General features: G+C 41.8%; 1 protein-coding gene and 1 long non-coding RNA gene across 7 annotated transcripts in view; one reads left to right on the forward strand and one right to left on the reverse strand.

The window, feature by feature from the left end:
• The window catches only part of SRGAP2 (SLIT-ROBO Rho GTPase activating protein 2), a 251,081-nt gene that overhangs the window by 191,343 nt on the left and 47,518 nt on the right, over window positions 1-12,220 (reverse strand). The gene's annotated exons all lie outside the window — the stretch shown is intronic.
• LOC103878270 overlaps window positions 1-12,220 on the forward strand; it is a 34,945-nt gene that overhangs the window by 10,207 nt on the left and 12,518 nt on the right. Inside the window, exon 3 of the long non-coding RNA XR_004178922.1 lies at window positions 3,234-3,332. This is a non-coding gene — a long non-coding RNA (uncharacterized LOC103878270). The remainder of the gene's footprint in view (window positions 1-3,233; window positions 3,333-12,220) is intronic.

Below are 12,220 nucleotides of genomic sequence, written 5' to 3' on the forward strand. Positions count from 1 at the left end.
TTACCTTTCATGTAAAAGAATGTGAGGGGGTAAGAACATATGTTCATATCTCCTTTTATTTACATAAACACTGCACAGCTATATAAGGAACTATTAAGAGTGACATATAATAAGGAGCACGGTTTCTACAGGGTGGACCAGACAGAGGTGGAAATAATACTCATCAACAGATGCCTTTCAAAAATTTTTTTTTCGTATTTTAAATTTACCTTTACTACCTATTTATTTGGTTCAAGGCTCCATTTCCTCCACTTTGGGACCAGGTAATCAGGCTTTAGACTACTTACCTCTGTCTGTCAGAAGTTACTAACCTCATGACAGGAATAATTTAGGTTAGAGGAGTAGCAAAACTATTACTCAACTGTTTCCTTAGAAAAGGAGAAACTCATAAAACATATGGGACCCCAAAATGTGAACCTTATATGTAAGACTGGGTTAAAATGTCTTCGAAAAATGTCTTTGAAAAATGTCTAAACAACAGAGGTGTGACAGTATGCTGAAAAAAATATGAGGGGGGTGGAAGAATGGGATAGAGAGTGGTCCTCCTTCCCTACTCCCTTTACAATGTTGATTTCATCCTTGGGTTTTCATAATGGACTTTTGTAAAGGTGAGATTTGCATCCAGTTTTAAGACCACTTTCAGCACAAGTGCTTTTTTTATTAAGTATTTCTGTGGTTCCCCTTCCCCTGACAAAAAAGAAAGGGGAAGCTATTGTTCAGGACATGTAAGGAGTTTATCTAGCTTTGTGGGTTAAAAGAACCCACAATATTTAATAATATTTAATAAATTTATTAATATTTAACAATGTTTAATAAAATTTAGCCACTTGCCTAACCCTTGTGTCAGAGAATTCTTGCTCTAACAAAACACCAAGGACAACTAGACCCTCCTACCTACCCATAGCCTCAACTAGATAAATGCAAACATGTTGGCTCACTCCTGTGATCCCAGTACTTTGGAAAGTCAAAGTGAGAGGAACACTTGAGCCCAGGAGTTTGAGATCAGCCTGGGGAACATAGAGAGACCCTGCCTCTACAAAAAAATAAAAAATTAGCTGGGCTTGGTGGCATGCACCTATGGTCCCAGTTACTTGGGAGGCTGAGGTGGGAGGATCACTTCAGCCTGGAAGGTCGAGGCTGCAGTGAGCTATGATCATGTCATCACACTTCAGCCTGGGTGACAGGATGAGACCCTGTCTCTTTAAAAAAAAAAAAAAAAAAAAGATAAATGCAAATATGAATCACCTACAGAATTAAAAGGCCACAAATGTTCCAACGTTAGCAGGGAGTCTGGGAAGAAATCTCCCAGCTGCCCCAGCCAACCCAACTAAGAGAAAGAGGTTGGCGGCCAGAGGAACAGATAAGGCAAGGCTTCATCTGAGCCTATCAGCTTCTGCAGAAAAAATATTCCATGGTCATGGGATGACCTGACTGACTGATGCAAACTGTCCACACAGCTAGTTACCTTTGCCTCCTCTCTGGATCCAAAATGTAATGGAAATGAATGCCTTATGGAATCTACCCCTGCCCTTCTCATCAAACACCCTTCTTAGGAGAGCCCACACTAGCTGATGACTCCGGAATTCTGGTTACCGTAAGTCTAGGCATCATGCCACTGAGCTTTGTCTTTCCAACTACCTTTTAGACATTGCTACCTGGATGTCCCAGGTGTCCCACGTCCAAAGATTAACTCCTTCTTTCTGGTAGCATATGCTCTTTGTATCTCCACTTCTCCTGTTGATTGATCGATTTCATTCTATGTTCATGGAACACCAACCATGCACCAAGATCCCTGTACCAGAACCCTGAAGAGCACCTACAGTCCTCCTTCTGTCCTACTCCTATTTCTATTCACCTTGTCAACAGTGAGCTGCACTGATTTTTTACCTCCTAAATATCTCTCAAAACCTCACTTCCCCTTCATATTCACTGGCATTCCCTTATTCAGCATCTCATCATTCATTCAACAATATTTAATGAGTATAAAGTATAGCTAGGCGTATTTAAACGGAACAAAAACGGTGTGATCTTTGCTTTCTGGTAGCTCAACACCTAGTTATTTCTTAACTGAACTATTCAGATATACTCTTGTCGCCTACCATTAATTATCTCAACAGCAGCCAGAGTGTCTCCTCAAAACTTAGATCATTTAATTCAGGGGTAGTAAACTTTTTCTATAAAGGCCAGATAGTAAATATTTTAGGCTTCTGGGCCATATGTTTTCTGTTGAAATTACTCAACTCTGCTCTTGTAACATTAAAAATAGCCATGGAGGATATGCAAACCCATGGTGTGTGACAGTGTTCCAATATGGCTTATTCATAAAAATAGGCAGCAGGACAGATTTGACCCATGGGCTGTAGTTTGCTGACCCCTGATTTAATTAATCACAGTGTTTCTTACTCCACTGGAATTAATCCAGATTCCTTCCCATGGTTTAGAAGGTGCTTCATCCTCATCTAACTATTACTTGCTCCTCTGGGCTCCACTCTGTTCCAGCCACTCTGACCATCTTTATGGTGCTTAAACACCATGCCAAGCCTGTTCACATCTTAGGTCCCTGTACTTGCTGTTATACCCATCAGGACCACTCTTGCCTAGATCTTCTCATAGCTGTCTCAGCTCAAATATCACCTCCTCAGAGAGGCCTTCACTGCCCACCCCCATCAGTACCCATCCCAATGCCCAAACACTCTAACTCCCATAGCTCTATTTTTTTTTTCAAATTACTTACCACTATCTGAAAAAATATCATTTGTTGCATGTATATAGTCTGCTTCCCTACCACCACACTACTCCATCACTACTAGAATGTAAGCTCCATGAGGGCAGAGACTATCTTATTCACTCGCCCCCTGTTTCAAAAAAAAAAAAAAAAAAAAGCAGTGTGTAGTGGTGCACAACTGTAATCCCTGCTACTTAAGAGGCTGAGGCAAGAGGATCACTTGAGCCCAGGAGTCTGAGGTTACAGTGAGCTATGATCACACTATTGCACTCAAGCCTGGGCGACAGAGCAAGACTCTGCCTCATTTAAAAAATAAAATAAAATGCAAATGAATCATGTCACTCTCCTACTTAAAATATTTCCATGGTTCCCCACTGGCTTTAAGATACAAAAGCAAATTATGTGGCAAGACCATTATAGCTTTTATCAGACCTTCCCACACTCTCCCAGTAGTAGACTGTGGGCTCTAAGTGGTAAGGACCAACTCCTGTTTATCTTTTTATCTCAGGTACTCAGCATAGTACCAGGCACATTGTTGGTGTTCCATGAATGTAGAATGAAATCAATCAACAGGAGTACAACTAGCACAATGCTCGATTCTAATGTGGTAAGTACCCAATTTAAAGGCAAGGAAGCAAGATTTTGCACAACATTTTTCCTTTCTTTTCTTTGGAAGCAACCTGGGTAGGGGCTATGCTTATAACTCTGAATCTAACTTTAGATTTTGTCACCCAGATTTTACCTGGCAGGCAGCCACTCACCACTTTCTAAAAGAATGGCAGGAGAAGGCAGGGAGATAAGTCATGCAAATCTATCGTGCTGTTTCCTGTGATCAGCTCTGATAAAAAGGTTAGGAAAGGAGACAAAACACAAAGGCTAAAATGCAACTTAGGGATTCTCCATGGATTCCAAGTGTCTACATTCTCCCTGTCATCTATTAGCAAAGAAAACCTAATGCTGGCTCTTTTGCTGTATAAAGTAACCTAAGAGGTTCAGGGAATTTCTTCAGAACTGCCTCACCAACAGAATGGGAATTGTTACTTCTAGAAGAATTTCCAATAGCCCTTTAAAATCCTTCAACATTCATTAAGGCCAAAGAGTTTTCACCTAATTTAGCCTGATGGGTATGTGAACAGAGTCTTTCTAGGGAATACAGACTCCCAAATTGTTCAGCTGGGAAGTAAGGAGGGAATTTATTACTCAAAATCAAAGGGAAATGAAAAGAGGCCAACCCGGAATTCATTACTCTCCTTCTTGGGTGGGGTAATGGGTTCCAGAGTCATTCTGTTACCTTAACTATGACCTCTTTACTTAGCATCTAAAAGCTTCTGGTGTTGGATGCAGCCAGCTAGGTTCTCTTCTAATGTAATAAAATCTGCTTCAGCAAAGCTTATACAGAGCCATCTCCAGACTCCAGAAATAATAGACTATAAATTACTGGATCTCCCATTTGATAAAATGAAGTGTAAGTTAGCACAGTCCTGAATGACCACTCCACATGCTATTCTGAGTGGCTCAAAGTGAACTTTGACACAAGGACTGGAGCGAGCACAAAGCAGAGTTAGATCCAGGATTAATTCGCTTAAGCCCAGCTCCTCACTACTCACCTATGAGTCCAGTTCCAGAATCCAAGTAGAGAAGGGGGGAACAAAGCTCCTAGCTTTTTCCCTACTGTCTGCATCTCTTTCACATTTCTTATCTTCTTATGAAGAAGCTAAACAGGCTCAACTAAAATAACTAAATGATTAAGCCCTATACAGACAATCTCCAGAGATTCACAAAACTGCATTCAAGACAGTTACAGAGACAACTCTGAGGATGACTTGATGTACCAGCGATTTACCATATTTGGGGCCATACAAAATTCCTGTCAAGGATCTGCCTATATCAACATGGGAATCAAGAACCAACCATTCAAATGGGCCCTGCTGCCAAGCCTCTTTATAATGCCATCTCTTCATATTGTTCCATTTAACAAAACTGCAGCCCATCATCTAACCTTAAATCCGTGTGCCAATGATACACAGCCAGAGTGTGCTACTCCCTAGAGCAGAAATCAACATGATGACCCACCAAACACCATTCAGAAGATGCTGAGACTCATGAATTACAATAGGAAAGAAAAGATAGAGAAGTAGTCAGCCAAATACATGCTGTGCCAAAAGCGCACTACAACCCCCCACACCACTCTGCCTAATCCTAGCTGGGCTGACACCAACCTGATTGGACAGGCCAATAAGATCTCGAACTGAAACAGGAACTCCTGAACTGGGTTCTTTAGAACCCAGGAAGCAGCAGAGTAAATCATTAAAGACCAAATAAGATCTTGATGAGGTGAGGGAGGGTTTCGGATAAATGGAATGCTGGTAGAACACAGGGAGCAAAAGTTAACCTGAGCCCAGGTGGAACCTTGCTTACTAGAGTATTAAGCATGAGTTGGGACAACTATTCTAACCAGAGAAATTGGCTCCAGTGAGGGCAGTTTGGCAATCCAAGGTATGGCATGCATATGGCTGGTAAAATTCAGGGTGACTGAAGCAAAAGTTTCAGAACCATAAAGACTACAATGGAGGTAGAGCACAAAATTCTCAAGAGATGAATCTTTGTTAAGAGTGAGGAAGAACTACATGGTGGTTTTCGATCTGTTGATGCCCAGCAAGAGTTCATACTGGCTATAAGCAGGGGTGCAGGCTGTAATTGCAGGAGAGGAGGTTCACAAAAATAATTCAGTCCTACAGCCCAAACTGTGTTCTCTACTAAAAGGAATCAAGGCCCCCTAGAGAAATGGCTGACTCCATGTATGGTGCAGGATACAGATCCTGGAACATCTTTTTTTTTTGCCAGAAAGCAAGGAAACCATCGAAGTCCAACAGGATCACGTCAAAAGGCCATTGGAGTCAACTTGAAGAGATACTTATTAACCTAAGATGAGACAATATGAGCATCTAAAACAATTAATAGTGACTACAATGGGCTGAAACACATCAAATGCAAACAATAATCTATCAGTTCATAACCATATTCAGAAAAAAAAAACTATTGGTCACTACAGTGGAGGTTACTAGGTCACTAACTCATTATTCTGAAAAATGACTTAAAATGGGAGGTAGGGTGTAGAATTAGGTATTTATCCAGTTTCTCCTGTACAAACGTAAATGTTTAGGGAGATTGAAGTAGATGAAACAAATCTGGCAAAATGGAGATAACTGTTTAATCCAGGTGTTTGGTACATGGAGATTCATTATATTTCTTTTCTGTATATTTTATATCTGAACCTCCTCCGAAAAAAAAAAGCAAGACAGAATGTGAGCTAAGCAGCTTAGAGTTTAGGCAAGGCTTCTGCCTACAAGAGAGACTAGGATATGAGGTGCAATGTTAGTCCTGATGGGCCGAACCAACTGGAGGGATATACAGAGATGCCAAGTTGCAGAGGTATCATGTTGCCCAGCACTTGATCTAGAATCCTAGATTCTAGATCTGGTTGGTAGCAGGTTTACTAGGTGGTAGATCTGACGCTACCTATAGAACTTCCTTTGCAGTCATGAGTAGCTCAGAAACTACAAAAGGGCTTGCTCTTGAAAATGGAGACTGTCTTTGTCCATTTCATGCTGCTATAACAGAATGCCACAGACTGCATAATTTAAAAAAAGAAGAAGAAAGAAAGAGAGAGAGAAGGAAGGAAAGAAGGAAGGAGGGAAGGAAGGAAGGAAGGAAGGAAGGAAGGAAGGAAGGAAGGAAGGAAGGAAGGGAAGAAGGAAGGAAGGAAGGAAGGAAGGAAGGAAAGAAAAAGAAAAGAAAAGAATTTCTTGCAGTTCTGGAGGCTAGGAAGTCCAAGGTCAAAGAACATGCCTCTGGTGAGGGTCTTCTTGCTGCATCATCCCATGGCAGAAGGGCAAGAGAGAGTGAAAGAGCAAGAGGGCAAGAGGGGCTGAACTCTCTTTCACAAGGCCAGAGAAGGCTATGCACAGTGTTGGGTGGGAAAGTGCAAATGAACTGCAGTGACTACTTACCGCAAGCAGCTCAAAAAAGATCTCATTAACTCCCCCAACTCATCTCCACCCACATCTAAAGAGCCACACACAGCACCACCAAAGGCAGCAGAATGAGAACAGCGTTCTCCTCTATAGACCAGCTGTGAGTATCCAGACAGACAACCGACCTCGACAGCTCCACAGCAGCCCCAGAACAGCCCCTCCCTAACCACCACTCAAGTAACCAGCTGGGAAAGTATTCAGAAAACCCGCATCCTGACACACCACTGCCAAACAACTTAAACAGCAAAGAACAACCCATCTAAACAGCAATGCCGGCTGCCAGGAAAAGCTGTGTAGGGACAATGAGTAGAGGAAAAGCAGATCCCTTAGGGTCCACCAAGAGACCCAGTCTCTCAGCTTCAGCACTTCCAAATGCACAATCCATACACCTCTGGGGCCTGTGGATCTCCACGAGGCATATTGTCTCCTTCCATCTCCTCAAAGATAAATGAGCAGGCAAGCTGGCCAGAAAACCACTCACGGTATTACTCTTCAAAGAATCTTTATAGGGTCAAAGAGGAATGGGTCTACAGGCTACACGTATTCCCCGAAGATTTTCAGGATGATGTCAGAATCCCTTTCCAGATGTGTTTAACACTTTGTGGTCACTTGTATTCTTGCCACTGAGCGCCAGTGCTTTGTTCATTTGAACTGATTCCAGCTCACACTGACTCCAGCTTCCTGGATCTGATTACATTTAGCCAAGACTGTCATCCATACTGTACCTTTTCAAAGAGTCCTAAAAACAGCTCTTCACCTACTCTTTCAAAACAAGTAATAATACCTGCCAAAGAACGGGGAAAAAAGATGCAGAAAAAGAACATAATTAGCATACTACCAAGAGACCAAAAAGTGAAGGGAGAGGAGAAACTAAAAAATTACATGTGGGCTCATACTTATTTCCAAAGCGGGGCTAATATCCTTTTGCTTGTGTCTAAGGCACCAATTTTAAACTGTTACTGGGAAAAAAAAAAAGAGAGAGAGAGAGAAAGAAAAAAGCAGGCCCAAATCTTAAAGTAAAACTTTCAGCATACAAAATAAGAATTGGTGAGAATTCCATTCCCTAGTTATTTACCCCATAGGCTGAAGAGCTGCCTCTGCCTCTAAGGATCAGGGCATTCTGTGTTTGATGGCAGAACCTAAGTCAGAATCCAGCACAATCCCTGACAAGTGAGAAGAACCTCAGGGTGAGTTGTCCTGACCTTGAAATTGCTTCTCTAACTCTTCAATTAAAAAAATATATAAGAGCTGGGCACAGTGGCTCATGTCTGTAATCCCAGCACTTTGGAAGGCTGAGGCGGGTGGATCACCTGAGGTCAGGAGTTGGAGAACAGCCTGACATGGCGAAACCCCGTTTCTACTGTAAATAAAAAAATTAGCCAGGCATGGTGGTGGGTGCCTGTAATCCCAGCTACTTAGGAGGCTGAGGCAGGAGAATCACTTGAACCCGGGAGGTGGAGGCTGCAGTGAGCCAAGATCACGCCACTGTACCCCAGCCTGGGTGACAGAGCAAGACTCTGTCTCAAAGAAAAAAAAAAAACAATCAAGTGGGAGATCCCCTCCTGCCACCTCAGTTGTTTGAACTCAGCTACTCTAGGTCCACCTTGTCCAGACCAAGGGCTCCCATGAGTGACAGTGAGAAAGATCTGATCACTTAGAGGGCTAAAGGTAATTTTACAAAACCTGAAGATGTATAAGGAGAATGCAGCTGCTGCTCAGAAACTCCACTAGCCCAACTTGAAAAGACATCATCTACAGAGTAATACCCAGTTCTCAATTCTAGGCCTAATAGTTTGGCTGAGTGTCTCAGAAAAATGCCCTAAACTTTTCTGGTCTTCTTTTCCCCACCTAATGCAGGAAAACTAAGCTAAAATAAATTTTGTCACCAAACCAAAATGAAGCTCTCCAGGTGGTATGACTACTATACTCAGGAGACGTGAACTTCCCTTAACCCAAAAATAGCTATCTGGAAGTCAGCATCCTCAGAGTACATTTCAGATGCAAACTAGAAATATGTCGGTGTAAACTATGAAAGTCCAGAGCCGTTGCTTGAGTAAAACTAGATGCAGCAAAACCATGGGCTTTATGCATGACTGGTATTGTAAGAGAGGCCGCAGGGAGTAGAATTAAATATGACACCTTCTTGACATATGATCAAAGCTCCTTCTAAACTCAATTTGGGGCACCATATATCACAAACCGGACAGCAAGAAATTAAGTAAAATGTAAGTCTTTTTTTATGCCATCCCAATTACATCTTGGTCAGTTCACAAACATGTTCCAGCAAATGCTGGAGGAGTTTTTCTCTCTTTAGGCGTCCTCTCTCACTTTACCCTGTTTAACAAAAGACCTCACACACTTAGAAAGAGGATGGAGGCAGGCCAGCTTTGGGACATGCTGCACGGGGAGGACTGACTGTCCCAAAGAGTGAGCTCTACACCCCTCTGACAACTCCACAATAGACCAGCTACACACAAATGCCTGAAATAAGGAAGTCCATCAAGAAAATGAACAGTTGGCGAGATCAAGGCTTCTGGCCCAAAGGGCCTGCAGCTGGTCTGGCCATTCATCAAAAAATCTGAATTTAAATGGAGACACATTTGACTGTGACATGTAAGAAAAGAACTGGAGTGACAAAGGGTCTTGATTTTGGTTTCCTTTCCACCCTACACATCTGCCAATGGAAGAGTGAGAGTGACTGTGGTGCTCCTGACACATCTGGGGTAGTTCCCATTCACAGTGCTCACCCTTTGGGATTTCCACACATTACAGGGTCATCGTCCATCTATGCTAACCTAGAATGTCCAGATAAAAGCTCCTGGTTAGAGACTGGAGAGAAAATTGTCAAATCTGAAAGCCCACGAACTGTCTCAGCCAGGGGGAACACATGTAGGAAAGACTACAGAATCAGATGTCAGAAGCCTAATTTCAGATTGGCCCCTACAGATTTATGACTGTGAGTAATTCACTTACTTTCTCTAGGCTCTGTTATTCTCACATCAATAATGAGAAAAGAGGACCAAACAGTCCCCCAGATCCCTTCCAATCGTAACATCCTCTGACTTTATGATTAAAGAGTGGTACTAATAAGGCTAAATCTGTGGCTTAACCCCAATAGGAGTCTTCCGGGATTATACTAAGAAAACTGTTCCACACAGACAGAGCCACTCTGACCATGTCCCTCTCTACACCAGCCATCATACAGATATGTGCCAATGGTATGAGAAGTCCTTTTTACAGAAGACATTGACTGATTAAATAATAGGCTGATTTATTCATTCAACCAACAAATATTTACTAAGCACCTTCTAGGTATTTACGGATACAACAGAACAAAACAGACAAAACCCCTTCCCTTATGGAGCTTACATTTCAGTGAAGGAGGAGGGGAAGTCAGATATCAAATAGGAAATATGAAGTGGGGTATATTTTATGCAGAGTAGCCTAGAGGTTCTTGATGAGGTTACTTTTTTTTTCTTTTTCTTTTTTTTTAATTATACTTTAAGTTCTGGGATACATGTGCAGAATGTGCAGGTTTGTTACATAGGTACACATGTGCCATGGTGGTTTGCTGCACGCATCAACCCATAATCTACATTAGGTATTTCTCCTAATGCTATCCCTCCCCTTGCCTCCCACCCCCCGACAGGCCCCGGGTGTGTGATGTTTCCCTCCCTGTGCCCATATGTTCTCATTGTTCAACTCCCACTTATGAGTGAGAACATGCGGTGTTCGGTTTTCTGTTCCTGTGTTAGTTTGCTGAGAATAATGGTTTCCAGCTTCATCTATGTCCCTGCAAAGGACAAGAACTCATTCTTTTTTATGGCTGCATAGTATTCCATAGTGTTTACGTGCCATATTTTCTTTATCCAGTCTATCACTGATGGGCATTTGGGTTGGTTCCAAGTCTTTGCTATTGTGAATAGTGCTGCAATAAACATACGTATGCATGTGTCTTTATAGTAGAATGATTTTTAATCCTTTGGGAAAGGCCTTTGATAAGGTGACTTTTGAGCAACAATCCAAAGCAGTGAGAGAGTGAGCCATGCAGACACTATGGGAAGAATGTTCCAGGCAGAGGGAACAGCAAAGCCCTGAGACAGGACAGGGTCAAGCATGCCTGGCATGTTAAAGGAAACACCATGAGCCCAGTGTTTACTAAGAGGAGAAAGAACAGGAAAGTAGTAGGAAACTCAGTGAGACAGATAGTAGGAGCCAGATCATATAAAAAATGGAAAGTCACTGGAGGATTTGAACAGAGGAGTAAACATGATCTGAATTCCATTGCAAAAGGATTGTTCTAGCTGTTATATTGAGAGTAAACTGAAGGAGGCAAGAATGGAAACAAGGAAACCAGTTGGGAAACTACTGAGATAATCCAGGTGAGAGATAATGGCAGATGGGCCCAGGGCAACAGCAGTGAAGAGTAAAGAGGGACAGAGTCTGGGATATATTCTGAAGTTGAATCAATAGGACACTGGAGGACAGGATGATCTTGGAAAATCTTGGGACTACTGCAGAACCTAATGAAACTAAACGGCACTAAATTCCAACATCCACTGTGAAATCCTAAGACTAGGGATTTGTTCATCTCTGTCACCTAGCATCCAACCCAGTATTTCGCACATAATGAGGATACAAAAAATCTTGAATGAATAAATGTGGAACTGAATATATTACAAAGCCAAAAGATGTGCAGTTTGGTAGGTCATTGGGAGACCAAAAAGCATCTGGTAGTAGACATATTTCACCAACAATGAATACCCCTCCCCTGAGTGAATCTTATTTATTTTTATTAAAAGTTCCTCTTTATAACTTATTTCACAGTAGTAAGCAATGACGCTGACAACTTCACATAATACAGCTAAGAATCTGAACAACTTGGCCATTTCCCTGAGAGGCCAGATGCAGTCACCAAACCTTACACCGCCTCAGCAACTCCCATCTAAAATACAGGGACAAATATTACACAAACAGTAAGCTCATGTTCTTACAGATACTAAATCATGAGGGTAACTAAAAAGGTATGCTTATGAATAATAATATTATAATAAACAAGGAATAAAATAAGCCAAATCTATACTATTCCTATAGGAGAAGCCAATGGGCTACCCTTGAATGTGCTCCACTTCCTCTGTGAAGCTGAGAACAAAAATGTCTAGATTTTTTTTTTCCCAATAACACTGCTCTGAGAAAGGTGACAATTCCCAACTGCAGAAGCTCCTCGGTCAAGGTGACTCTTGAGAGTCCCAAAGTTCTTAACCCACAGAGACTGACAATGTACAATATACAGAAGCAGAAAACTGAGCATAGGAAAAAGGGTACATTATAAACTACATTCTGGCAGCAGTTTCCTCGGTTAAGTCATTGATCATCTTGAAGGGCTAAATTAAAATCCAACATTAATCAGGCAGTAGGTGTAAAAAACATCTTATTTACCAAAATAGAAAAAGGAGGAAGA

This window comes from Papio anubis, chromosome 1, assembly GCF_008728515.1.
Source record: "Papio anubis isolate 15944 chromosome 1, Panubis1.0, whole genome shotgun sequence".
Taxonomy (NCBI): domain Eukaryota; kingdom Metazoa; phylum Chordata; class Mammalia; order Primates; family Cercopithecidae; genus Papio; species Papio anubis.